Source organism: Protopterus annectens, chromosome 4.part0 (assembly GCF_019279795.1).
Source record: "Protopterus annectens isolate FY-2018-M chromosome 4.part0, PAN1.0, whole genome shotgun sequence".
NCBI lineage: Eukaryota > Metazoa > Chordata > Ceratodontiformes > Protopteridae > Protopterus > Protopterus annectens.
The window spans coordinates 76,821,529-76,846,451 of record NC_056733.1 but is presented as its reverse complement, the minus strand read 5'-3'; the positions used below and the strand labels follow the sequence as shown (position 1 = coordinate 76,846,451).

The 24,923-nt window shown below is 40.0% G+C and overlaps 1 protein-coding gene across 2 annotated transcripts in view; it reads right to left on the bottom strand.

Moving 5' to 3' along the window:
• Window positions 1-24,923, bottom strand: part of RNF157 (ring finger protein 157) — a 1,565,029-nt gene that overhangs the window by 696,936 nt on the left and 843,170 nt on the right. The window lies entirely within an intron of this gene.

Genomic DNA, 24,923 nt, shown 5'->3' with positions numbered 1-24,923 from the left:
ATGTTTTTTGAACTTGTACCCAGCTTGTGTGTGAAAAATATTCTTTATTGTCCACTGGAATAGCTGAATGGTTGAAAAGTACATTCCTGCATGTAGAAAAAACAATATTTTAGAAGGTCCCTTTCAATTATATGTTTGATTATCCGAACAGTTTATCTTCTGAACTAACTGGGACCTAGGATAGTTTGGATAATCAGAGTCTCTACTGTACTCTACAATCTGTTCCCCAATATTTGCACAACTCTGTAGACAAAAAAATGGCTTATGCCACTTAATTTCATCATCCATGTACAAACTCACATTTGTCTGGTAAAAGTGTAGTTATCCTTGGTCATGTGTACAGCAGTAGTTTAGCAGTGTGTTTTTTACGGACTGCAGCATCCTTAAATAAGAAATACCACTCTGACGATAAAAATGAAGGCAGTTTCAGAACATTAGCACAGGCCTAGGACGCCACCTTTACTCTACAGCATGCAAGTTCATTGCATGTTAGCTATAATTTTGAAATTCAAGGCTCCATTAGATCCCATTTTCATCAATACTTCATATTTAGAATAATCCCCTTTGTTTATTACAACTCCTACAAAAGAATCTATCTTTGTAGTTCAGAGTTACAAATATCCTGGTCTCATGTTGGATCAAGCTCCGTCTTTCAAACCCTGCACTGACTTAGTTTCAAAAGTCACTGCTCACCTTAAAGCCCACCATTCAATTTCAAATCACCTCACCAAAGAATCTAGAAAAGTCCAACAAAAATGTATTCTTACTGAAATTAAAATACGCACTACCTTCCACAAGCCTCTACTCATCCGATATTAACAAAATACAGAAAATGAATGCAAAGTGTTAACCCTTCTCCCAAAGTAGACTCACTAAAACAGCAAACACGCCTCCTCATCCTACTTCACGTATCCTTCGCTTATCCTCCCTTGCATTTAAAATCCTGTGATAGATTCTGCCTTTCACTAAAAGCAAACCTCAAATCAAACACTCCCCTTGCTCACTCAGAAATGAGGATAACACCCTAACACTAATCAGACTCCCCCTTTCAGACCTACTTCTAGTTTAAGAAGCATCAGAATTATCCTAGCAAACAAACCACCATCTTGGTAAACTCAAATAACCAAATGCAGCCCTTTTTGGGGGAAAAAATGCATAATACCTAAAAACACAAGTAATGATTCATACAAAAAAGTGGTCTATTGCGATTTATAAAAAAATATTAGCGAAAAAACTTTATTATTAAAAAAGCGCTTTAAGCCTGACTGTGTGTCAGGCTTTTCAAGTGCAATGAAATTTTTGAACAAACCAAACCCTTTATATAGGTTGTTTTAATTTATTACATTTAAATACCACCATTTAATAATTACAGTTTGACAACAATAAAGATAAAATAATACCCAAACTAAAAACTTGTGTTTGTTTTGGTTAAAATAAATAAAAAACAACACCATAAAAATAAAAATACATGTCCATAGAAATAAAGTTTATCTGATATTAAGTATTTATTATTATTAGAAGTAGGCCAGGACAGCGATTTTTTTACACATTAATTAAACTTTAGCATTATTGCAACTGCTAGACATTTTATTAGGCGCATAGAGTATATAAATATATATAATATATATAGCACATATATTTTTATCTGATAATTTTTTTTTTTTTTTTTAAATGAATTTATTTTAGATATTTTTATTTATTATATGTATTTTTATATTTTTTATATATGACTTTTATGGTTTTTTAAACAGTTTTTTAACTTTTTTGTTTTAGATCAGGCTTAAAAGTTTAATTTAAAAATCTTTCTTTTTTTTTTAATATTTTTGATCCCCGAGTTTTTATTTTGGAACATTATTTTCTTGGTTTTGTTTGGGACTCTACTTCTGGAATTTATTATTATTTATAAATATATTAACCATAATGAGACATAACCTCATTATTGGCTAATCTTGCGCATCTCTGAATCAGTTAACTACCACAAACAGAGACCAGCATTATCTGCAGTAGTCATTGGCAGCTGCATCATGTTAGCACAGGCATCCATCCTCTCTCTCTCTCTCTACCCCCCCCCCACACACACACAACCACACTGTAAAACACACATACCACATACCCATCCTGCTGTCAAGAACATTGCAATGTCGCCTTTCCCCCTGTTGGGTAATTTGCAGAGGATTACACATAGTCAGGCCTTAGTGCCAGACATGTAAGTTCCTTCAGTAAATGCATGCTAGGGCAAAAGCTGTTATCCTACAAGGTTGAGAGGTATGCCCAATGTTTCCAGTCCCTCTCCCTCATATGTCATGACACATTTCTGGTGTCTAGTGACAGCACAGAGAACTACTATTCTCTGTTGGAGGAGGGAGGGTACAGGGTTTGAAGTCTAATTAGTGCCCATTAAAGGCAAGCTACTTATTCCTGGTGTCCAAGACATGCCATATTGAGTATCCCTTGTGTCTATTATTAACCTACCCCAATCCCTGTTCTGTTTATACGTCAGGTACGAGTCAGAGTCTTACCTGGCTGTTAGTGGTTTCCCCTATCCCCATACTTAAGTGCCACTCAGACACGAGTACAGAGTTTTCCCTGGTGGCTACTGGTTATCTCCACCCAACACTGCAAACTCTGCTCATTAGTCTAGGGGTGTGAGGAAGTATCACAGGCACCCCAACCCTCCCACCCACACATACACAGGCTAACACATATTAGCTCCCTCCCGACCAGATTGCACTCACAGACACTTATCCATTCACCCATACATACATATACACACACTCTTGCATAACAACTTCTAACTCCTCCTACCACTATCTTCCAGGCAGCTACAAACATGCACACACACCTCCTAACCCTACTATACCATAACCACTAAACTCCCCAGCACTTACCTCTGATGCAATGAATGAGCATGCCCTTTTTGCCATGTTCACTACCATGAGGTGCAAGGAGCAGCTGTTCTAATCTGCATATCCAAACAATTATCTAGATGCCTTCCTAGAAGCGGTCTGGAGGGGGGGGGGGGCTATTTTTATGTTTTTTCCCCCGAATGCCTCATTAGAATCTAGTACGGCCATGGAGACAGTCCACCATGATTCTGCACATCTTCGAGCAAAAGTACTGTGGTAGAGTGGTCTCTGAATTAGTTCAAGGTGTATACTTCACTATAACTTTTATGAATTCAGCTCCTTGTTTATTTCTAGAAAGCAGTCATGTTTATAACTACTATTTTGCTATTTTCCAATCTTAACTTCTAAACCCTCTCTTCTCCTCTAAAATAACTAGTAGCATCATGTACTTTCTTCTGATATTGGAGTATGTAAATTTGTAAATAGTCTTATCTAAATGTTTTAGTAAGTCTCAATGATGTGCTATTTAACATTCGTAAGCAAGTACTTTTCTGTTGCAAGATGCACCTTTTGTAATGAGTCATAATGCTGCTCACACTGTCATATATAGATGTAATTTACTTCTCTCTTCTGCAAAATGTAATTGTGCGCTCTCCTTTTGGAATGAAATCTCTGTAATTTTGTGCCTTGGCACTCAAGTTGTAACTGAAAAGGGTCCCCTAACCAGTCTGCTCACCTACAAAGAAAAGATAAATCCACACCACTGCTGTTAAACAATTTTCCTACAGAGATAAATTTTGCAGTGTTTTGATTTTTTTCTGTTGTGTAATCATTTCTTCCTCCTACACTAACACTGGCTTCATGCAAAGACAGGCACTGGATTAGCTCAATTTCACTACGAGCTCTTCTCACAGCTTAGCACTGGAAAACCTTATGCATTTCCTGACTAGTTCATCATGTATTCTCTTACGTTTGCAGTTACAAACAAATTTTTTGCAGTGATATAGTTATACTAATTCAGAGGAGATAGTTTTACATAATTGGACTGTGCCTATTTAAATATGCTAACGAATATATCTAAGGTAGACATATCGCATTCAAATATTTTTATATCACCCCATCTTTTTTTTGCCCTCATGTGGAGGCTTGTCGCAACACTGTGTAAGCTTTAATAAAACTATAGCTAGCTGATGAAGAGCTTGGAAAGCACACTTCAAGGAATGGTACATGCCTTGAGCCTAGGTTTTGTCCAACTCAGAGTCGAACAAAAAACTGCCCAAAGTCACCAAAATCAAGAAAAAAATAACTATTTTAGTGCTGGTTTGGAAGAAGAAGAGTCCTTCCTAAGTGCCTGCATTCGTTTTAACTTAATAATAATAATAAGACGACTTGAGCTCAAGTCCATGAGGCACTCCTAAATTCTTCAGTGATTATGCCCAACTTCACAGGTCTTCTCTCATACAATACATCCATCTATTAGTTGGATTTCCTCATCCCGTTTTGCCTCTCCAAGACCTGCTTCACCAAATTGTCTTCCTTCTTGTACTTGTGAAGACCCCCACAATAATCGGTTTTCCTTTATCTTCTTTACAAATGGGAGTTACTTTAGCTTCCACTCTATTTATTTGACTGCCCCACAGTGTTCATCCAATTACCCACCTGAGGCATCACAATGAACTTCCTCAGTTGCTTCTACTTCACTGACCAGCTTTCTGCTTCATGAGCGACTAGTCACTCAACTGTTTTGTACACCTTAACGTTTCAACTTCTGTGGCAGCTATCAGTTACATACTATCCTCCAATTCTAACTTGGATCTCCTCATTCAGGTTTCCTTTCTCCTCAGCCACACCTCACACATACCTAAAATTAACCAAGTCCACTATTTTCCCTTCTATCTCAGTTTATCTTCTTTTGATTTCCCAAGTTTGCTGCCATCCCCACTGCCTTGTCTGTACTCAGTTTCATCTCATGTGCCTTCAGTTTAGCATTTGCTGAAGTTTCTATTCAGAGTTTGCTTTTTTGCCATATCAGCATTTAGCAGCTTTGTTGAGCCATCCTATTTGCTGATGTAGCCTATAAACAGTACTGGGCTCAAGAGTTGAGCCCCCCACTAGCAACCGCACAGAGTCTGAGCACCTTTCTTACTTGTCATTGGTCCTTGTACAAACTCTGCACTAATTCTACTCATTTTTCCCAGCAATTTAAACCAGCCCAGGAGTGCCCAAATCAACCTTCTTGGGACCTTGTCATGAGCATTCTCCTAGTCTAGGAAAGCCTAGTTGGGTTAATTCTGCATTCTCAGCTTCTTCTGTACTGTACGTCTCACTGCAAACCTTAGGTTGGTTGCACTGCATCTTAATTTAAATGCACACTGCTCATATCCCATCTTACTTTCTATAGCTCGGTATACTCAATCACACCATCTCCAGAATGTTCATGCAAAGTGACAGGAGCTTGTAGCTCCAACAGTTGTGAATATACCCTTTGTTCTTCAACCTAGGCATTAGAATGCTTATTCTTCAGTCATCTGGGATCCTACCTTCTCTCTTACCATACTGCAATAAGTACCTTCAGGAGCTATTTCTCCCATAATGCACCCAACATCTTGGGCTTGACCTTGGTTATACACTTTAAAATGAAAAGGCTTACTTAACAATTGTAAAGGTGTACATGTAAATAACAGATATGAAAAGGTTCCTCCCACCCCAAAGACGACCACAAGGCACTCTTTGCCTATGTTCCCAACCTCAAAGGCAATACGCAATTGTGTGTAGAGCTCATTGTTAAAGGAGCCACCTATACCGAGGCAGAAGTTATAGCAAATATACTTACAAATTCAGCTCAGACTTTACCCCTTTCTCCCTCTCAACCTTCGCTCAGAAAATACCATCAAATACAACTCTCCCAGCTATCACTAGGGAATGGGTCCTTAATGTTCTAAGGCCAAGCACACTGCATCAATGGGCCAAGACAAAATCCCAGGATGTCATCTAAATAAACATGAAACATGATCAATCAGGCCCTCTGGAATTGCTATTTAACTGTAGCCTTCAAACAGGCTTTGTGCTTCATGAATGCAGTACAGCATCAATCATCCCTCCACACAAAGGTAGGCCATCTACAGATCTACAAGTCATTAGTCTCATATGCAAAGCCATGGAAAGAATCATGGAAATGCTCAATAATGACATGGGAAACCTCCAGACACTGGAACCAAGCCAATTTGGTTTAGTCAACGGCAGGCCATGCCTTCTCAACCTGGTGGGCATCTTTGAGAAAGTCACCAAAGCAATGGATGAGGGCAAAATGGTTCACATTGCCTACTTTGTCCTGGCCAAGGCATTTGACACAATTCCCCACATTCAGGCATTGTTGACGGTTTCAAGAGGTTAGGTATAAACCCTTATGTCACCCAGTAGATAGCCAGCTAGGTCACAGACAGGACCCTGGAAGTTGGATCTGGGGAGTCCACCACTAAAAAGACAGTCACAAGCACAGTCCCTCAGGGATCATTCCTGGGAACCAGTCCTTTTTTGACATTTACCTTTCTGAAGTCAAGGCCACTGTCAATGGACTCTGGCTGACTAAATCTGGAGATGACTGCAAATTAGGAGTAATAATTTAATCCCCCCACCGACAAAAAAATTCTCAGGAAGGACTGACACAGACATAAAACTGGTGTCCGAGTCATCAACTAAAACTAAATGCCAAAAAATACAAAATAGGAAGTCATCCACCCCTGGAAGCAATCATATTGACAACCCACCCCTATGAGTTGACCCAGTAGTCAGGGACTTTGGGGCAAAGAGAAAATAATCTACATTTTCACTATCATGCGTCTACAGTAGTGAGGAAATCATTCTATCTTGTGCAACTTGAAACAAAGCTATGGCATCTAGGTCCAAGGAAGTCATTGTTTCACTGTATTCAGCATTCATCAGACCTGTTAAATACAATGCCCCCTTTGCTATGTACCTGACCAGGCATATCCAACAATTGGAACATCCACCAGAACTACCCATTCTAAAGACTTAAACCCAGCCTGTAAATGGTTCAATTTATCAAGGGCACTGTCATCCCACTATATTCCTCTTCTCTATGCCTTACCGGATGCATGCATTAGGGATGGGGAAACTAAGGGAAAAAACCCTCAAACCACCCCTGATGACCCTTGCCCCAGTGATGGGGAACAAATGGGAAAACTGGTCATGGATGGGGCTGATAATTACAGGCAGCAGAAGCAAAGTAGTATGAAAAAGAAGATTACTTCACAGTCAGAAGTATGTGAGGAGGTACACAGATTAAGTAGGGTGGAAATGTGCTGCTTTTTTAAGAAATAAGTACAGGCTGTATCTTAAAGAAAGCAGCGCCCCATCACTTAATATTACAACTGTTTTTGCCCCCTATGTAATTTAAGTTCTACATCTACAAAACCGTTGAACATAAACTCACAAAAACAGTCAAGAAAACTATACTGAGACATTTTTTTAATGTAAAAAAATGACAGTTTTTATATCACATTAAAAGGAGTGAAAATATCCACATACCCTTGTTAGGCCTGATTTCATAACACTACAGATATTTTTGCCTATTTTTCCCTTCCCCACAGTTGCCCATTAACAAATTCCACTACCTCTCCTTCAGCCACCAAACCTACCCAATACAATTGCCCTTATGTAGACTCTCTCCAATCGTACTCGGGGCCAGTGAGGAAATCAAGGCATCATTACACTGCTGCTGCCAAGGGAGTATTTCTTGCCCTTTAAGACCTAACCTCCCCAACTGTGTGCGCCCATACTGTCCAAGGGGTTGTCATGCAATTCATTGAGGCTTATCAACCACACCTCAGTGTGTGATTCAGCAGGAATCAACATCTGCAGTGTGCCCAAATGTATGGCCCTCCCCTGTGCCCTCATTCCCAGATGAGTGAGCTGACAAATGACTCAAATCACCCTGCACACACTGACAGACTTGGATCTGGGTTGCAGTAATGGCTTTTCCTGTGTGTCATGCAGCTGGCTGTGTTATGTCATAATACTATATAGTTAAATATACATTTTTTTTTTTATCAAACTACTGACAAATACACTTTTTGTCTTATTAAGTTTTATACTAGCCTAGCTTTTCCATTTGCAATAATTATTCCAACCTTAATTTACCCCTGGCTACAAATGCCAATGTTTTTATACTGCTTTCAGATTCATTCTGTGATACATACTTTATCCTCTTCAGAGATGCAGGAGTGTTAGAGGCCATCAAGGGAAGCAAAAGTGAAAACAAATTCTGGACAGGGAGTTGGTCCATTGCAGAACAAATGCACGCACACATGCAAGCACACACATACAGTACTCATGCATAGAAAGTAACTTGGAGGACTATTAATTCATCCAATGGCGCATCTCCAAGATGCAGAAGGAAATCTGATCATATGGCAGTTACCTAATTGAATGCAGGCAGGACACATTCACACAAAAAGCACAGCAGCTGTGAACTGAGACAATGAACGAAACCAGCTGTGAAGCAAAACTACATACATGTTTTACTTCTAATGTAATGAAAATAAAAAAAAACTCAGACATTAGGGACATTTACTACATCTACACTCTGCAGAGAAGTTTTTACTCACCTCTCTTTAACATAATGTAGCTTTGAAAACTGTGACAGTAAGGATCCTGTGCAAGGCTTCATTTGTGGCCTACATGTAGCAGTCAGTATCTCAATCACCCTTTCACAGTTCTCAGTAAGACATTTAGGGTATTTATACATGGCCACTCAGGTACACACCAGAGACGCAAGTCTGCCCTTCCACTTTTAAGGCTTGCATATGGTTCCTCATTAAATGTCTCACCAATTTTGCCTCAGTCAGTACAGAGGATTTTGGTTGTGGCATATTTACAGTTACAGAAAAGTCAATTTTATGCAAACTATAAAGTACAGTTGTGTACACTTACCATAAATGTAGATGTTAGAGTGTATTCACTGTTGCAGTCCTAACCAATTGATTTTCCAGCTCCCGGTAGCCCTCGATTGGCCAGAATACCAAAGGGAAGTAAAAATGACGGCTGTCGTCGGTTGTAAAGGACGTCAGGGCGTCTGATATAAAAGGAGGCAGCCATCACTTCCTCAGCCTTTCTTGTCATAATGGTCAGAAGCCCTCCAAAAACAAATCTTAAACTAAATTTAGCCTGTACCTTAGGAAAAGAGAAAAGGGGGAAGGAGGGAGGGAAAGCAGGACTGCAGCAGTGAATGCATTCGAACATCTACATTTATGGTAAGTGTACACAACTGAATTATGTTCATCGTGTTTCACTGCTGCAGTCCTAACCAAAGGGTTGATTACCAAAGCCCAGAGAAAAGGGAGGAGGTACCAACAGAATCAAGGATTGGAGATAATGCCCTGCAGAACAGCAGTGGCAAACCCTGTCCTGGCTTTTCAAAACAAAGGCAAATTATAATGCTTTGTGAAAGTGTGAACAGAAAACCATGTGGCAACTTCCAAAATGTCTTTAGTAGGGACACCCCTTAAAAAGGCTGCAGAAGTGGAAGCTGCTCTAGTTGAGTGGGTCCTAATCCCTTGAGGAGGAACCTTGCCATGAAAGAAATAAAAAGTAATACAATGAGCAATCAATTTAGAAATGGTTTGCTTAGAAATAGCCTTGCCTGGGCTCCAGGGGCAAAGCTGACCAATAGCTGAGCTGATTTCCGAAGGTCTTTAGTCCTGTCCAGATAAAAGTTGAGCTGTCTACGCACATCAAGAGAATGTAGGATCCTCTCACCTCTATTTCGAGGATTAGGAAAGAAGGTACAAAGGTGTATGGACTGATTAAGAGTCAGGCTAGAAACCACCTTAGGCATAAAGGAGGGGTTGGTTTTCAGAGAGACCCTATCTGCATGGAAAATAAGAAAAGGCTCCACAGCCAAAGCCTGCAGCTCTGAAACCCTCCTTGCTGAAGTTATAGCCAAGAGGAAGGCAGTCTTCCATGAGAGAAACTTTAAATCTGCAGTGGCAGCTGGCTCAAAAGGAGGAAGAGCGCGTTTCTCTAGACAAAATTACGATCCCAGGCTGGAGAAGGCACCCTTCTGGGAGGTTTTAAGTTGCAAGTACCTCTGAGAAACATTTTCATCGGAGGATGAGAGAAAATAGGTTGTTCAAAAGAACAATGAGCAGAAATGGCTGAAGCATGGATCTTGATAGGAGGAAAAAGAAAGACCACCCTGAAGCAAATCAGCCAGGTATTCTAGGATCCGAAGAAGGGTAGGCTAAGAAGAAGATACCACTCTAGCCTGCATCCAGAGAGAGAATCTTCCCCACTTGCCAGCATAAGACTTCCTAGTGCTAGGCCTCCTGGCCTCCTTCAGCAAATCAACCACCTGCTGGGACAGGGAAGAATAGGATGGAGTCATACAATGAGCCAAGTTGCCAAATCGAGTGACTGAAGATGAGGATGTAGAATGTTTCCCCCTTCCTGAACCAAAAGATCTGGCCTCAGAGGAAGACGCCAAGGAGGAAATTGGGAGAGACTGTGAAGCAGTGGATACCAATGCTGCCTGGGCCAATATGGAGCTATGAGAATAGTCCATGGTCGTTCGTCCCTGATCTTCAATAATACTCTGGGAAGAAGAGGAGGGAAGGCATAAACTGACAGCAGCGTCCAAGGGAAGGACAGAGCATCCACTCTCCAGGCTTTGCTGCGATGCTGTCTGGTGCAAAAAAAAGAGGTAGAAGATGGTTGTCTGGAGAGAAGAGATCCACTTGAGGAGTGCCCCAATGTTGGATGATGCTGTAAAAAACTGCTCTGTTCAGCTGCCACTCATGAGGATCCAGGGTCTGTCTGCTCAACTGATCTGCCAAAACACTGAGCCTTCCTGGAAGAAACTGAGCTAGGAGATGCAGGCCCAGAGATGCTGCTATGGACCAAAGACTCATGCTCTGTCTGCACAGGAGGTAAGAATGAGTCCCTCCCTGCTTGATGATGTACCACATGACTGTGGTGTTGTTTGTCCTGACAAGAAGGGTCCCTGGAGAAAGAAGATGCTTGAAAGCTAGTAAAGCCTGCTGGACTGCCATCAACTCCTTTAAATTTATGTGCAGGTGCATCTGCTGGGCATTCCAACTTCCTGTATGCATCTGCCATCCAGCCATAGTCCGATGTGTCTGTGGTAAGAACTTGAGTGGCCAGGGGTGGGCGAAAAGGCATGCCTTTGTTCTGTAGACAGGCTGTTGCCAACCAAAAAAAACTCTGTCCGCAGACATAGAAGCAGAGGAATTATCACATCCGAGTCCTGTGTGTGCGGACACCAATTTCCTCATATGCAGTTTTGCATAGGGAATCATGAGAATGCAAGAGGCCATGGAGCCCAGAGCTTGCAGATATTTCCTTGCAGGGAGCTGGGACAGGCTTGCCAAATCCTTGAAGTAATTTGAAAGAGTTGTCTGCTTCTCCTGGGTGAGATGCATCATTTGGGTGGCTGTGTTCAGACTAGCTCCCAGGAATGTAATCTCTTTGGATGGCACCATTTTTTATTTTTCCACATTGAGTGTGTAACCCAAGGAAGAGAGGAGAGTCTTTACAAATTCTAGTTCCTTTAGCAGCTGTTCCTGAGAATTTGCTTGAATTAGACAGTCGTCCAAGTATGGATAAATCTGAATTTTCTTTTGCCTGAAAAAAGCAATGATTGGAACCATGCACTTCATGAAAACTCTTGGAGCAGTAGATAAGCCAAAGGGCAGCACAGAGAATGTTGCTTGCCCACCCTGAAACGAAGGTATTGCCTGCAACTTTCCCTGATAGGGATGTGCAGATAAGCTTCTTTGAGATCCAATGTTACCAGCCAGGAATCCTTTTCTAACATTGGCAGTAACTGATGCAGAGTGAGCATTTTGAACTTTGGAATTATCAAGAAACTGTTCAGGATGGATAGATCCAGGATAGGATGCCAGGTGCCTTTTTTTTGGAACTAGAAAAAATCTGGAATAGAATCCCTGGCCTACCTGCTGAGCAGGAACTGATTTCTATTGCTCCCAGATGTAACAGACAAAATGTACTTTTCTACTTCTGCCCTTTGGTTTGGAGGAGCGTCCAGGAAGCCTTTGGGAACTGGAAAGGTGTGGAAAGAAAACTTGAGCCCTAGGGATACAGTACTGCATACCCATTTGTCATCCATGATGGTGGCCCAAACATTTGCAAACGGGGCCAACCTTCCCCCAATGGACTCTCCGGGCAGGCAAGAACAGGCAGAAGTTGGACAGAGTCATTGAAAATGTTTAGATTGAGATGCAGGTTTAGAACTTCCTGCCATTGAAGAGGAAGCCTGCCAACTCTTAGACCTTTGAGAGGTAGCCCCCTACCCCCTAGAAGATTTGTAACCTCTAGTCCTAGAATGGCCCTGTCTGCTAGTATCATGGAACATCAGACTCCCAAGAAGGGTAATTCCTGCTGAAGCGAGGAGGCTGAACTTGCAGAAAGTCTTAACTGTCTGCATAGACTTGGCCTTGTCTTCCATCTTCTTGAGCACTTCCACTGCTTTGCTGCCAAAAAGACTGTCCTTATGCCACGGTACATCTAAAAGCTTAGCCTTAACAGGCTCTGGTAGGGGCTGCTCCCTGAGCCAAGCGTGCCTTCTAATAACAGAGCCAATAGCTGTAGCCCTACAGGAGGCTTCTAGAATGTCAAAACTACAATGTAATGAATGTTTATTGACTAGACTGGCAGAATTCAGCAAATCCTGCATATCCTTACTCTCCGCCAATTGAGGCACACCTGTTATTCCTAGACTTAATAGCTTCCAAGGTGTGCTGCTGGTACTTCAGCATATGAAAAAGACAATTAGTAGACCTAATAGCAAAAGTGGCAGAGGTATAAACTTTTTTACCCCACCTATCTAGGTTCCTAGATTCCCTGTCGGAAGGAACAGGATTTTTAGTGACACTGGCCTTAACTCCTTTAGGGCCTTGAGAAATAACCTCTGGATCAGCCAACAGATTCCTGAAAAGAAACAAATGAGAATCAGGAACTCTATAGTACCTGTCAGGTTTCCTGGGAGCAGGAGGAACTGAATATGGACTCAAGGAATTTTCCAGAAAAACATCAACCACTTCCAACACAGGAGGAATAGTGAAAGGCTTATGCTGAGGCAAATCCAAAAACTCCCTAATCCTTTTCTTAGAAAGGGGGTAATCCTGACTTTCCCATTTAAAATGTTCCCTGAGAGTATTTAAAGTATCACCAAAAGAGAAATCTTCTGGAGGAGAAGCAGAAGGGATGGACTCCTCTGTGTCTGAATCCTCAAAAGGAGAGAAAGCTTGAGAAACTTCTTCAACCACAGAAATACTAGAAGTATCTGAACCTGAAAAGGACAAAGCCTCAGGAGAGACATCCCTACCTCTTTTTGAAGGAGGAGGCTGTGAACCCCTAATAAAAGTCAAAAGGTAATCAGCCATTTTAACCATTTGAAAATGAGGGGAATGAGAGGAAACTGGAGCCTGTTTCTTCACAGGCTTACGACTGGAAGATTTAACTGCGAGTCTAAAGGACTCGGGAGGCCTGGCAACCGCCAAAGTCGCAGCCGAAGTCGTCGGTATGAGCTGCTGTCTGAACGAAGAACTGAGGTCTTGGACACCGGAGTCAGCTTCGCAGCTCTGGATCCAGCTGAAGAGGCAATAGGTAGAAGGTCAAAAGGGAAAATGGATACTGAAGGCCTGGGGACCTCAGAAATGCTCTCAACCGAGGCTTGCAGTTGACAATCTGCAGGCTGCAGGGGCTGCAAAGGTGCCTCACTGGATACCGCATGACTGGCGACCAACCTATCATCATCCAAGGACATGACCTTCGGAAGCCTCTCGCGGTCCTTATCCTTACGCTTCTTGTGGATATCCAAAGCCTGAAGACCAGCGGACGCCATACTGGCAAACTCAGGCCAAACTCCAAAATGCTTAGCTAAAAGCTTAGCCCGACGACGAATAGTACACCGATTAAAGGAAGCACAAAGATCACAATTAGGAACGTCGTGGTCAAGGACTAAACAAATAATACAATAGGAATGAAAATCTCTATGGGGAATCTGCTTTCCACAGGTAAGACAATTATTAAACTTTTCTGACATTCATTAAGGCAAGAAAAGAGGATCCCCAATGGGGTACACTTAGCTGTAGTTGACTTCAACTTCGTAGTTGGAAACACAAAAGGTAAACTGCCGACCGGCACTCATGCAAGAAATGCTTCTGCTTCAGGCTATGTGGCAAGGAAGACTGAGGAAGTGACGTTGGCTGCCTCCTTTTGTATCGGACGCAATGACGTCTTTTACAACTGCTAGTTGACGTCATTTTTACTTACCTTTGGTATTCTGGCTGATCGAGGGCTACCAGGAGCCGGATAACCCATTGGTTAGGACTGCAACAGTGAAACACAATGAACATCTGCCTTTTACTTCTTATACAATAGGAACTCAATACATAGATATAGTCAAGATACTGCACTTCCAGTCATATACTCTTCCATTAAAGAAACCTCAGCCACCCTTTAACAATTTTGACTCAGCCTCCGGGTATTTAATTGAACTTAAGACATTTATTTTACCTTTAAGGACTTAGCTTGCAACTCAGCAGTATCGAGCTACTTGGATCACTTGCAACTCAGCAGTATCAAGCTACCTGGATCACTTCATTCTTATCAGTAGAGGAAATTTGGTGATGACATTTCTACTGGCTTCCATGTCACTCATAAAATTTAAACTAGTCTGAACCTCTCTTATTTGGGGAAAAAAAAACAACTCAGGCAATCTCAACTCTGCTTTTTTAAAATGGCAAATCCCACCCACTGACCTTAAGCGAGTATGCTCAGTATTTGTAATTATTACTACTTATTTTATTGTGGTCACTGTGTCAAAGCATAACATCTAAGGAACATTTGTTTGTGTCTTTCGGCTTTTCCCGGTTAGGGGTCGCCACAGCGGAACTCCGGTCCGCTAATGATTGGTAGCTGATTTTTATGTACCGGCTTGCTAGGCCTGACGCACAACATTCAATGAAGGTACGCCCATTCACGCATGTCTCCACGCAGAAGACACTCTAGCTGAGAATCGAACCAGACAGCGTCTTACTGTGAGGCGACAGCGCTACCGCAGCACCACCACCACCGCGGGTATAAAACTACTAAAATGCACACTTTTTTTTTCCTCTCCAGGGGACAAGACCCCCTGAAACTCGCATCTCATTACCATAATAATGCTGAGATTGAAAAACTCAATGGAAGAGACTATTTTTAAAATCCTTCCCTTGTCCACATCATTGTATAGTTAACAGAGCTATCCAATGGAGTTTTGTTGATCAGAAAAACCATGAACAAAAGAAACATGAAAAGCTAAATAAAGTAATTTCCTAAAATTAACTGGAATCTGCAGCTTAGGAGGAGGGAATTTCCCATGCAATGTAAAACAATACAGTGTTGGACTTGGCAACACTCAACTACATTAATAAATCATTTTTTCAGTAATAAAATATACTCCCAGAATATCAAGATTTTTTGTCAATCATGTTTCCATAATACTTGAAAAACCCTTCTTTGGATCTAAAGAATATATGCAAGACAGACAGAAGTCTTAATTCCACTTAAAACATCTCATCATAACCATTACGGAATAAAACAGCTTTCTGCCATTAATTTGTTTAAACATATCAGTAAGCTTAAGATACTTCAGAGATTTAAAACCAAAAATTGGTGATCAAGACTTCTTTATCTAGGCAGACTAGTAGCCCTTTCTCTGTTCTTTGCCACTTACAGTCTCCTCTGCAGTAATCTAGTCCTTCTTGCCATGAGAGACCTTCTTTGAACAGCTATTCTTTCATAAAACAAATGAATCCTCAAATACATTGTTAAACAACATAAAGCTTCATTAACCAACAATTACAATATTCAGGATTTATAAAATATCCTGAATCCATAACAAAACCTGCTTATGATGACACTATTAATAGTTTAATTTGATTAAACAAAATGTACTATATATATATATATATATATATATATATATATATATGTATAGATAGATATATATATATATATATATTTATATATATATATATATTTATATATTTATTTATTTTTTGGTTCCCCTTCAGAAGGTCGAACGACTGAAATCTCGAAATGCATATGGCCGAAGCCATATGCTCGAATTTCAGAAGCTCGACCTTCTGAAAGGGGGGGACGTAACACAAAATGTTTCTGCAGGGGGGCAAGCCCCCCACACCCCCTGCTACTTATTTATACCAACTCCGAGATCGCACTACAGCGCAAAAAGGGAAATCTCCCATTCTGTGCTGTATGCCTATCCCCATTTAGACGGTTGAGCTTCTGAAATTTCGAGCATTTGGTCTCGACCATATGCATTTCGAGATTTCGGCCATTTGACCTTCTGAAAGGGAACCATATATGTGTGTGTCTGTAGATAATGGTTTACTATCAATATGTCGAACAGTAAAATAATTTCCGTTCGACACATCGAAAACAAAACTCGAAAGTCAAAATAAAGAACAAGTCACAATGTCGAATCAGCTGAACGAATTCAGCAGATTCGACATGGTCTCTGAATACATCACGTGATGTCCGTATAGGAGCTTACATAAAGTAAACAACTATACCTAACTTCACATTTTTGCAAGGGGGCAAGCCCCCCACACCCCCTGCTAACTATATATTCCAACTCCAAAATCGCACTATAGTGAGGAAAGGGATGAATTTCCCAAACCGCATTGTACCGCTATCTCTGGACAGTTCTTCGAATTTATATTAGCGAACGCACAATGCATTCGCCAATATAAACTTTCGAACATTGAGATGTTCGGCCAGATGAAAATTTGAACATCGTGTTTTGAATTTTCCATCTGCGTGCATCTCAACTCGAGATTATGATATTAAACCATAGATAATGTATGCAATAAGATTATATTGATGAGAAATTGCATATCACAACCCACGGTTTTATTTCCCCACAAACTATATATAAAATGAAAATCTATTACCTCTTCTTTAGCATCCACTTATGGCATTAAGAAAAAAGCAGAGATTAGTTATCCAGGTACAGGTGAAAGCAGGTTCATCTATGTTACCCCGCCCACCCTTAAAGTAATTATTTACTAGTTTAGATCCCTTGTATGATGCTATAAGAAAGGATATATATTTACTTAAACGCAACAGAAAAGAATGTAAAGGACTGCAATCCATACAAATTTTAGCTAATAATAATTAGTGTGTATTTTTATATGCATGTATGATCACACACAAATATATATATATATATATATATATATATATATCTACACATACATACACAGCCTGTGCGTGTTTTCATGTACGAGTCAAACGTCATCTCATCGACCATGCAGTTAGTCAAACCCCCCCATTATGTTTTTATATATATATATATATATATATATATATATCCACACAAAGCTTTTAATTTCATATTGTTCTCCTATGGCATCAAATTATATTAATGCTAATCTTTTAAAAATTGCATTTATTAAAATATTCTGAAGCACTGGAGTTTTTTCTCTATCACTATTACAAGTGTTTTGAAGAGGGCTCTTTAGAAAAGGGTACAAATGAATTACAAATAAAAATGCGAATTGTGGAAACAATACATGCAGAATAATGTTTTGGGGGAGGAATTTTAAGGGAAGACTAGAGTTGAATGACTGACAATAACTATATAGAACATTATATGTGATCTATAATGTTTGCAACTGAAAATATGTCAATATAACTTGTTGTCATTTATATAAATGTATAACTGCTATGTCATGTATGATAATTCAATAAAAATGTTTCTTGTTTAAAATAAAAATATTACAAATAGTTCACTGATGGGCTGAACAGGAAAAAAAACAGAATTTCTTATGTATTGTTAACTGGTTCATCAAAAACTAATGTTATGAACTTAGAAGATATCTGAAAGAATAATAGTATTCTATTTTATTTAGTATATTTACTGTCTTTTCAAAACTGTTGCTAGCATGATTATTAGCTTGAATAAAAAGCTGCAAGAATGATATAAAATATAAAGGGTTAATTTAGGAATAGTATAAAATGCAGAAAAATAATAAGTGTGCTGGCAAGTATATATAGCTTAAGTAGATATTGGCATCCATGTAAAGGAATATGTTACTGAGAAACAAAGTCTGTAAAAATAACTGCGCAGATGGCTGCTGGAAGGACATCACTGAAGTAAAGAGATGTAACATCAAGCAAGATAAAGTTGGAACATCAAGTTTCAGATAGTGCTGGAACACCACGTTTCAGATAACGGTGTTTCCTCGGACCACCGAACTTGAAAGAATCAAGGACAAATCATAAATTAGAACAAAGAAAAGTGTTATACAAAGGAATATTGTAATACGTCAGACTGAGAAAAAATATCAGACTTTTTGGTATAAATGAGTGTGTATAAACAAGCTTTGGGAATTTGCCATAGAGAGCTGACAGCTTCTGTATTGCATGCTTGTAGATCCAAAAGAAAATGTAACAGTAAAGTCATACTAACTGAAGCAGTTTGTCTCAGTGTATTTATTGTACTTAGTACAATACAGTATTAAAGTAGTTGGTCATACTAAGAGTTAATATACTGTGGCATGCTTGCATGCAAATGTAAGTAACAGCAAGAAACCAACAGAAGACATGTATATAATTTTTCAATGGCGAGCCACAGTTGACGGACCGAATGGTTTCTCCTTGTGACAACTACAGCCTCTTTTTCATTTTATTCAGTTAGTACGTCCAGTTGCAGTGCAAACGTTTGCCTCCTTATGCACAGTATTCAGTAGCAGAACAGTGCATCTCTGCAAGTTCCACAGGTCCTGTACATTCACACAGCTGAATCTTCCAGCTGTGTTTGACCACCTTTTGGGAGAATCAACGAGGGACTTTCCACACTTTCTCAGCGGAAGACTTGGCCACCTTCCACACACAAACTGGTAATTCTCTTTCTCATTCTACAGCATAGATGCCATAAAACAGAAAAGTATGAAATGTAAAACTACCTTTTCAGGTAGACAGTAATGACAGTCCAGCACATGTATGGACAGGATGTAAAGATCGGTATAAACAAAACTGTAGCACATGCAGTACTTTATTAAGCAACGTTGATGTCAGTGCTTTGTGTAAATGGATTTTTACCTATGACTGGCACATGTCTAATGTCAAAACTTATAAGTACAGACCAGGGTGTGTATTTTGTGACAGTGATGATAAACCTATTTGTCTAGTGTGCCACAGAAAGGTTGTTACACAAGTTGCATCCAGGGATAAGTCCCCTGAAATATAGCCCTTATCTTCTCTGTATCCTGATCCAAATGCGCTTCTGGGTTCTCCTGTATGTACTGTTGAAACCCTTTTAAAAGACATTACTGATTTCAAAGATAAGCTCTTACAAGACCCAGACATTGATTTGGTAACACCTTTTGTTACTTATTGTTCAGAATGGAGTTCAGCTTTATCATCAGACTCCAAACAAAATTAAATGAACATTTTAAAAATTTTCAAAGGGATAGACAGAGTGGAATAATCTGTCAGTCTATGGCAACTTTTTCACAATGTTACAACTGCTACAACTTAGTACAGACATCATTTTCAAATCTAGGTGCTTAGGATTTCCCTCTCTCTTCCCCCCTTGGTTGACCTGGTGTGACTCAGTGAAAGTTTCTTCATTGAATGGATTTTTTTTTTTTACTGCTTTTTGTTTGTAACTGAATGACCTGATGCTAAATTCTGATTCTGCACAGGCTGCTCTATTTTTGTTGCAGAAGCTCTATAAGTAGCTAGTGACTTTACTGAATTTCTGTGGTAATACTAGTGTTTAAACTGAACATGTACCTACAGAAAGTGTATGAGAGCTACTAGTTGCTGATTATGTTTTTAATGTTTAAATTGCATACACATATTGAAGTGCTTTTATGACCTGAACAACTTGTGCTAGCTTTACCTGAATTGCTTTTACTGACAATTTTCCAGTTGTATAATTGTAAATGACTGATTTAGTTTTACTGGTATATCTTTAAAATCTGACAAGTGTTCATTTATTGCATTGCTCTCTTGCTAAGGTTTCTTAGCTATAAATCCTAATCCATTCTGAAGTGTGCTACTTTACCCACTGAAAAAAACCTTTCTGAATGTACTGTTATACAATAACTGCCTGTTGCTGCCTTAATGCTTACCCAAGAATCTCTGCTTTTCTCTTTTCCTAGTTGAACTTCACATTTACCTACACTAACATACTACAGCTCCTGAATAACTGCGTCTACAGGATTGCAATTGGAAAACACAACAAAAATTGTTTCTCCCAGCAATTTATCAGAGTAGGTTACACACATAAAAAGCATTTGTTAAGCTTTCTCTTACAATGCTGTGTAATTAAGCAAGTCACCATTTTGGTCAGCCATAGGGCTCTTTTCTACTTGAGTGTTTGCCTACTTCCCCTGTAACAGGTACACAGACTCTTACATTTGTCTCTTGACCCTAAATTTTTACAGGTATAACTTGTACCTCTCTGGCTTTCTAACACTCAGACACAGATTCCTGTTGAAAGTTTTACTTACTTGTCTGACATTTGAACAAGTAACCCTTGTAAAAAGGCTCAAAATTGTATACTGTTGGTCTGTCTTTCCTGCTAAACATAATTAAACTTAAAGTGCTGAGTGCAAGTAACATTACAGTGCTGAGTGCAGATTTTAGGCCCTTATATTCAACTTACATCTGCTGTGGTGTCTTGGAGTCAATCCAAGGTATTCCTCTAACCACTCCTACTGCCTTCTCTTTTCCCCCACCCCCCTCTTTGCTCATACAGGTTAAACTGCTGCAACTTAGTACAGGCATTGGTTCATCTCTGCTCTGCTTGCCCTCGCTTCGCTGGGGCTTGCTTCGCACCCCACCCTACCCCCAAATTCCTCCCGCCCCTGGTGTTGCTACATTTATTGGTACTAGACCACACCCCACTTTTTTAAACCAATCAGTAACAACTTGTCACAACAGCACCGCCCTCAACCTGATACCACCAGACCTCAAACTCCACTATCCCTTTTGCCTGACTTTCAAGTCTCATTCAGTAGGTATGCTATCACTCAAAATAATCTCATTAACTCTACTTCTACCCCTTTTACTCATCCCATATCTCCTAACCACCTACGAATATCAGGATCACCCAAGTTTCCACTAACCTAAATTCCAAACATCCATCCCATCTACAACAGATAATGCACACCCTTACTCACTCCCCTCATGCGTACCTCCTTAACCCCTAAATACTACCATCTTATTAGACCTAGTTACATTAGTCCTAAAAACTAGACACTATTACAAAACTTTATTAAAAATCTTAAAACTCATACTCAGGATACACTACAACCTCACAAACTATGGTGACATCCAGCCAAACCCTGGTCCATCCCCACCTTATTGGCCCTAATCCTCTTTTATCCCCTACCACCATAGCTCCAAAAAATAGAACTCCTAATTCACTGCTGGCCTGCCATCTAAACATTAGGAGCATAAATAAAACTCAGCACCTGCATGCCCTCTTAGCTGTTCATTTCCCAGATATATTATGCCCAACAGAAAAGTGGCTAAAGCCTACCAACAAGGACCATGAGATTCTAGCACCAGGGTATAGTATGTTTCGACTAGACTGTACCACCAGAAAGAGTGGTGGGGTATCCATACTTTACAAGTCTACCCTGTCAGCATAGACGTCCAACAACCACCCCAGTTCAATAATGCTGAAATTCTTATCTCAAAACTACAAATTAACAAAAAGAAAAATGTAAACATTGTCTGTGTCTACATTCCCCCAGGGAGGAACACAGAAACCTTAGAAGACTTCTTATATTGGTTATCCAATAACTACCCCCCAAGAAACAATTGTTCTTGGGGATTTCAACATTGACTGGAACACTTGCTCGTTTGAAAGCCCCACAACCCACATAAACCTCTATGGATTTACTCAAATCATAACCTCCCCCACCAGGACAGGAAAACCCAATAACAAGGCAAGTACCCTAGACTGGATACTCGTCAATACACATTTTCAATCTTATAAATCAGGCACTTTGCCTGATTACCTAAGTGACCACTGTTCTCTCACCTATGTAATCAAGCTCAAAGTAGACTGCTCCTAACAACCCACCTACAGAACATTAAGAAACAAGAATTTTATTCTCACCAAGTTTCAAAATGAACTTAAGGCATGCAACTGGTCAGTACTAAAATGTCTCCCCCTAGATGAAGCAGTAGCATACTTTAACATCAAATTCCTTGCTATTCTTAACTCCCATGCTCCCAGCCGCTCTATTAGAACCAAAATTAATACTGCACCATGGCGTTCTAAAGATACCAAAACTTCACTCAGAAACAAAGCATGGGCCACCTATGGAAAAACAAAAGCCCCACTTTATCAACCAAGATTCATACAGGTAAGGAATGACACCAAAAAATCCATAACCTTAGACAAAGAACCACTACTACCATCTACTGCAAAAACACCAAAACAAACCTCAAAAGTTCTGGGCAGGAATAAACAAACTACTCCACCCAGGCCAAACCGCCACTGCACCCCCAACGAAAATCCCCAGTAGACATTGCTAATAACTTCAACAGCTTCTTCACAGAGACTATCCAGTCTCTAGCCAGCCAACTCTCTCCCAATGGCTCTAATTCTAATTAATGTAGCCACACCTAGCACCCAAACATACTTTGCCTTCCAATCTGTTCCTTCTCAACTTATTCATGCCCTACTTAAGATACTAAGACCCACCACCCTGGCTGCCAACCTCCTCCCAGCAGACTATCTGCAAAAGGCTGCTGACACCATAGCATAGCCATCTCAATCCTGATCAACAGAACTATATCTGACGCTACTGTACTCACTATATGGAAAATCTCCCATGACATACCTCTCCATAAAGGAGGCAGTTCCGCTGAATTGTCAAACTTTAGACCATTAGCTATTCTGTCACCTCTAGCTAAAATTATGGAGAAGTGTGCACACATACAGCTCATGCACTACCTCACACAGAACATGCTGTTGTCCAACTTTCAGCATGGCTTTAAGCCACACCACAGTACTACTACTGCCTTCCTCTTTCTCTAACGTCATTAACCACAACCACAATAATAAACTATCCTCAGCACTTTTTCTAGAGCTCTCCAAGGCTTTTGACATGGTTGACCACAAAATGCTTATAAATACCTTGAAGGCCTTCTCCGTAAACAACCATGCACTCAAATGGTTTCAATCCCACTTGCAGGGCAGGCAACAGGCAGTCCGATGGCAGGACTAGCTATCTCGCCTACCCGTCACATTAGGAGTCCCCCAGGGCTCAATACTAGCGCACCTTCTTTTCTCCATCTTTATCAATAACCTTCATTCAGTCATCCCAGACGCTACCTGCATTCAATATGCGGATGACTCCACCTTGATTTGTTCTGACACCTCACCAGCGACTTTATTCACATCAACCCAAAATACCTTCAATACAGTGGAAAAATGGCTCTCCAATCAACATCTAATCCTAAACCCCAACAAAACTAAGTTGCTCCTCTTCTCCCCCACATACAGGATCCCCTGCCATCCTTCAACATAACTGCTAGCAATGGCACTATCATCTCCCCAGAAGCCCAAACTAAACTACTGGGTGTCATAGTTGATAACGACCTGAAGCTTGATGCACATATTAAACTATCAAAACCATTAATAAAAAATGTGTCTCTCTCTACAGAATCAAACCTTTCCTTACTCCACTTGCTAGAACTGCAATTGCCCATTCCCATCTGCTATCAACTCTTTTCTATGCCTCACCTCTATTCTCCAGCTTAAATAAAACAGATCTTAATAAACTATCATCCTGCTATAACCACATTGCCAGATTTGCTATTGGCACAGCCTACCAGACACACCACTGTCACAACCTAAATTGCCTAGGATGGCTTGAACTACCAAGCCTACTGCAGTTCACCCAGCTAATAGTGGCGACTAATAATCCAAACAAAAAATGCAGAGCAAACAGAGCGGAGACCCAAAGACCAGTTAATTCGACAGTTTTATTCAAAATACTATATACGAACATAAAACTCCACCACATAAACGCCTTCACTTATAACAATGCGTTTTCGTCTTTTACAAGTAGACTTCATCAGATGGTCATTTATTTTTAGTTTTCCAGCTAATAGTGGCACATAAAGTACTTTACCAACCAGAAAATACACCTGCACTAAAAATTATTATCAGCCCCTACACCAGAACCCAACCACTGCGATCATCCACTAGACTCCTAGTTCAAACATACAAATCCAACTACTCAGCTGGGGTCTCTCGGTTTGCCAACTCTGTTGGAAAAATATGGAACAGACTCCCAGATGACTTGACCCTAGAACCCTCACTAACTCAATTCAAAAACAAACTCAAGAAATACTTCAAAACTCATTAGTTATGTCCTTGCACTAACGCCGACTAGTAACCTCTCTATTTCTTACCTTCAACTACTTCCAACTTTTTTCTACCACTCCATTTCAGGAAGGATCAATTGTATAACTGCTGCTCAGTGTGTCTTTAACCTGAATGTAATGTTATGTACGTTTAACTTTGAAAATAATGCTATGTTTTGTAAAGTGTTTTATAATAAGTTAGTACTATATAATGTTATGTTTTGTAAAGAGTTTTATAATAAGTTAGTACTATATGTGCTAAATGCTGGCATTGCTTATGACTGTAATCTGCTTGAAACTAGCATTTACTAAATATTTAATGTGAAATATTATCTTGGAGCTTTTCTCCCCAGGCCTCCGCTGAAAATGGACATGTATCCAGTCAGACTATCCCGGTCAACAAACGTAAAATAAATGTTTGGGTAACCAAGAGGGTCAGTTACAAGCACTTGAACGTAAACATAACACTCTCCAAGATTGGGAAGCAAGGTTTACATTGCTTACACAGGAATTATAAAAAAAGGCCCCGGAAAAACAGGAAACAAAAAAACTGGCCCAAACAAAATTAAAAAAAAAAGGAAAAAAAAACAAATTTAAACCCCTTGAAAA